The sequence below is a fragment of the Cryptomeria japonica genome, chromosome 11, assembly GCF_030272615.1.
Source record: "Cryptomeria japonica chromosome 11, Sugi_1.0, whole genome shotgun sequence".
Classification (NCBI taxonomy): domain Eukaryota; kingdom Viridiplantae; phylum Streptophyta; class Pinopsida; order Cupressales; family Cupressaceae; genus Cryptomeria; species Cryptomeria japonica.
In genome coordinates this window covers 712,458,305-712,463,409 of record NC_081415.1, presented here as the reverse complement: position 1 = coordinate 712,463,409, position 5,105 = coordinate 712,458,305, and positions in this window count along the sequence as shown.

The window sequence follows — 5,105 nt, the reverse complement described above, 5'->3', positions numbered from 1 at the left end:
AAAACTTGTTGTCTTCATCTCACAAGCCAATTTCTCCAACATTATATAGATTTATTGTAATTGTGAATGTCATCTATCTCCTACACAAGAAACACATACCATTTAAAAGCCTTCAATCTAACTACATCTTGGGAGTTTTCAAATTCATTATCTTTCATCAATCTCCTTACCATTTGCTGCCCACTTATGCATAGATTTTTGAGAGAAGATTGATCACATCTTTTTTAAGATTCAAATAAAAAAATAAAATTGTTGAAATAATCCTAAGCCTATATCATATGTGATTCACAGACTGCAAGTAAACATATCCACACATCCACCCCAGGTTTAACTCATATCTTGATGATAAAGTTAAGGGTGTCCTCAAAACAGCTAGCATGAGTAAGTCGGCCAAGCACACACATAATGATCAGTTGTAGAAATAATGCAGTAAAGATTACCCATGTGATTGAAATTTGTACAACTCACATTCACTAAAGCCATACACGTATAACCCAAACAAAGTTTATAGTTTCAGAATATGTTCTAAAAGTGCTTCATTAATTCAAATATTTCAAGAGAATCCTTGAAAAATCCATTTTGTGCATATCCCACAAACATTGCGTTCCCTGAGAGCACATTTCTTTGAGGCATTTTGTCAAACAGTTTACATGGCTTGTTTATGCTTCCACACTTTCCATATCCGTCTACTAGAGCATATCCAATGGTAATATCTGACAAAAAGCCCCTTTCCATTAAGGTTGGAGAGTCTGGCTCTAGACCGGCTAATTGCATTTGGTTGAAAGTTGAAAATATCTATTGTGTGTATCCTGCAATCATGGCATTTCATGAGACCACATTTCTCTGGGGCACCCTATCAAACAGTTCAGGTGCGTTGCGCATGCTTCCACATTTTGCATACCTATCTAGGAGGTCAGTTCCAACTTCAATATGCGAAAAAATTCCTCTTTGTGACGGACGTCCATACCCCGTTCCAAAGCTCCCTTTTTGTCACAGGCAGGAGGATGCTGCCAAAACTTGCAGAGTATGGCTTTACAACAGCCAATTACATTCATTGGAAGTTTAGAAATCCTTATCAACAGGCGCATTTTGTAGCTCGGATGTCCTGCAACTGTTGCATTTAACGAGATCACATTTCTTCGAGCTATCCTGTAAAACAGTTCAGGTGCGTTGTCTATGCTTCCAAAATCTTCATTCATGTCTACCAGCGCATTTCCAGCAGTAATGGTGGACGTCCATACCTTGTTCCAAAGTTCCCATTTCGATCGAGGACTGGAGTCTTCGTGAAAAATGTTCGCGTTGGAAACCTTTTGATGTATACGGAGACAATATAGAAACAGTTTAAAAAAATTTAAAATTTGAGCGGGATTCACAGCTAACGGGAACAGTGAGTGCAAACGGCGAACGGAACGGACGAGAGGGGCCCACACTAGCCACCGAAGAGGGTCAATGCTTAGAGGGGCACGGATCGAGGAAGCACGGCTATCCAGACGGTGCAAATTTTCCCCTGGATAGCCAGTGCCCGATTAGAGTGACTCATCAAAACTGGAAAGCTCAACACCCAATGAAAACGTCATTCAATTCCTATTTGAGGAAATACGGACTTACTTTTGGAATTTAAACTAAATTCTCAAATCTAATACAAATAAGAGCACGTTGCGGGAGTTTTTATTTTATGTAAAGAAAACAAAGAACACATGTAGCCTACTTAAAATGGCCCTACATGCATACGTAAACATGATTGCAAGATTCGTTGTACAAAAAATCTGCCTTTAAAGTGGCCGTCAAAATTTGACTGCTAATTATTCTTGGAGTGGCCACGTCTGACCAAGGAACTATTCATTAGTATATGAAAACGAGAAATAGAAATGGTCACTAAACTTGAAACCCCTAGAGTATCCTTAATATCCCTCTAGATCCTAACTCAGTAGGATAATGAAATCATGCTTTTTCACTAGCTTTACCTACGGTAGAAGGTGGCCATCTAAAATAATAAAAAATACATAAGGGAGAGGATTCAATAGTTGTGCATTCAATTTCAAGTTTCTCAAAATCTTTACAACAATTTATTTGGCAAGTCCCCTGTTTATAACTAAGGTTTCAGGGCCACATCATCAAATATGATGCCACATCAGCATGTTTTTTGTCAAGGTGTCCAAAACAGCCCAAAAAAAGGTGAGACCAATAGACGTGCAAAAGATGCCCCAATACTTGTGCAACTGATGTGGCATCGCATGATTGGTTGCTTTTCACAACAAAGGGTATATTTCATTCAATTATTGGTACTCATTATCAGCAATAACAATTTAAGTCACAACTATTGGTGCAATGTTGTACAAAAATTAGACATTAAATCAACAAGTATGGGGGTATTAAATCAACAACTTCTATCACAACAATTGAAACGCGCTCAACTATTGGGTCCTCTCCCCTAGAAGCCCTAATGGAATGGGAGCTATAAAAGGCATCATCTTTAATTTCAAATTTTTCTTAATTGATTATTGAATTAGGGGCAGTGTATCAATAGTTGTTATAGCTTACTTCACACATCCACAAATTTTAAATGGTATAACAGATTTTGATAAATTTTTTTGGTTGTCTCAGCATGTGACTTAACTGCTTATAACTATTGTTTTGGCTTCTAGGTAGTAACGATGCACGTTGTGGGACCATTATACGTGCAAGTGTCAAAAAGCACACATTTCAAAGTGTCATCCGATCTTGCCTAAAGATGCTCCAATAACCGTGCACTTAAAATTGCTAATGCTTATGCACAAATGCCTTAGTAGTTGTGTGCTATTGGTACCAATAAAGGTGCTCAAATGTGCCAATTATGGTCCAAAAATGCTAAAAAATGAGCGGCTATTGGTACATGTGAACTTTATTAACGAACTTTTAGCTATTTATTTTTTGGTTTTTAAAAGTTGGTGATTAAAGGGTTGAGTCTACAAGGAGTGAATAGTTATTGGAACATGAACGCCAATTGGTGCTCTTATCCTAGGCAAAATAAATTTTTCTTAAATATAAACCTAATATTAAAAACAATGTATTGGTAAAAAGTTAAATTAAAATATAAAATAATAAAATAACATAACTTTAATACATAATAATAAGTAAATAATAGATAGTATAAAATAAATACTAGGAACAATTTATAGTGTTTAAGAATTAAAGTAGCAAGAAAGGGAATTAAGAATGAGAATTAGTAGATGAATCAAAATGCAAATGATAAAAAAAATTAATAGAAAAGTCTTAAGCCGCGACCGACTAATTGTTTATGCAAAAAATAGAATACAAGAGAAGGCAAGATTAAATAAAGGAGGTAAGTTTAACAAGATGCAGGCAAAAAAAATAAAAGAGAACAAGAAGTAGGAGGAGACAATTGAAATCCAAAAGGAAGTGGAAGCATATCTAAAACAATTAAGGAGGAAGGGGTAGGAGAGAAGAAGGGGGAACTACAAAAGAAAAAGAAAAGGCTTAAAAATAAGAGTCGTAAAAGCCATAGGTTGAAAGGAGAAGAGATAAAAAAGGGATGAAGGAAGAGAAAGAGGTTAAGAGGTCGAGAGAGGGAGAGAAAGTCATGTCATGTTTGAATAATTATTATGGAGAGAGGTTAGAATTAAATGCTATATGAGGGGCTTAGACTCCTACCAACATCTTGATTGAGGTTGAGCAAGTGCTTATTAGTTTCAACTATGTCCTTCAACTTTCTTATAAATAAGATTTTCTCTTTAGCCAAGACTTGAGTGTCCCCACATCGTTAAAAGATTGTTTAACAAACATTTTTTTCTAATTCACTCATGTTTAATGAGCTACCTCTATTTTCTTTAATTTTCGTGCTAATCTGGCAAATGGTTTCACCATTATATGGGGTTTCAAATGAGAATTCAATCTTACTAGGTTGCAAGTTATGAAGAATTCCATGATAATATTTGGTGGAAGGGATGGGACTTCTCATCATGGTAAGTAGTTTGAAGAAACACCTTCTACCTTCTTTGAAGAACTTTGGATATTTTGAACTAGAGATGCCTTCCACATATAAGTGAATAACATTCGAGATATCTAAATTGAAAATATTCCTCTTGGGAGTGGTACTATGGGTTTTAACTTGGTTAAAAGATTTTGAAATGTGTTTGAACTTGTTCTCATTAAGATATAAAACTTTGGTAAGTTGAGTGGTTTCTTGAGAAATACATCCCTCGTCACAAATTTAAGAAGTTGTGGTGGTAAGAGCTTTCAATGTGCTCTCCTTCTATGACAGGTGATGGTGGGAAGATTTATGCAAATAAAATTTAATATGGACAATTTTTTTATAAACTTTATGGGAAAGGGAAGCATTTTGTTTTCTAGGATGAATAGTTTCAAGGAAGGTAAGTTTGTTGTCATGTTCATTTTTTTTTGGTGAACTTAATTCTATACTCTACACACATATTTAAGTGAGCATACAATTATTCTAGTTTATTAAGGCTATGTTTCCAACAAAGGTTTGTGTTATCTACATATTGTTTCCACCATTTAGGCCTAATGGGGAGGTCAGATTTTTTTTTTTTTAAACTCCATGAAAAGGTTGGAAACAATAGACCAATCACCTTGTTGAAGCAGCTACTGCATATCACTCGATTAAACTTTCTCTCTCTCAAGGGTTTAAGAATTTTTGGGTTGAAGGTGATTCCCTCAACATCATCCAGTGTTTGAAGAGGATTCAAAAGCCTAGTTGATCTATTGAGACCTTGATTAATGACTCATTGCTTCTCATTAGTTCACTTGATAATGTTTTCATTTCTCGTATCTTTAGGGAAGGTAATACCTTGGTAGACTCATTTTCCAATATAGGGGTTCTTAGGAGAGATGATTTTATTTGGCAAAGGGGTACTCCCTTCACCCTAATGTGGGAGATATTATTAATTATGATTTGATTCATGATCGACAATGTTTTGTTTTTTGATTACCTTGCCTTGTCGAAAGCCTTTATTGGAGTTTGGGTGGCAAACCTCATTAATGATTGTAAATATTATCTTTACCACTTCATGATGGTCAAAAAAATTATGGGTGTTATTTGTGCTTGGCTCTCCTTGAAGACAAGTTGGAAAGTGGTTTTCAAAGGG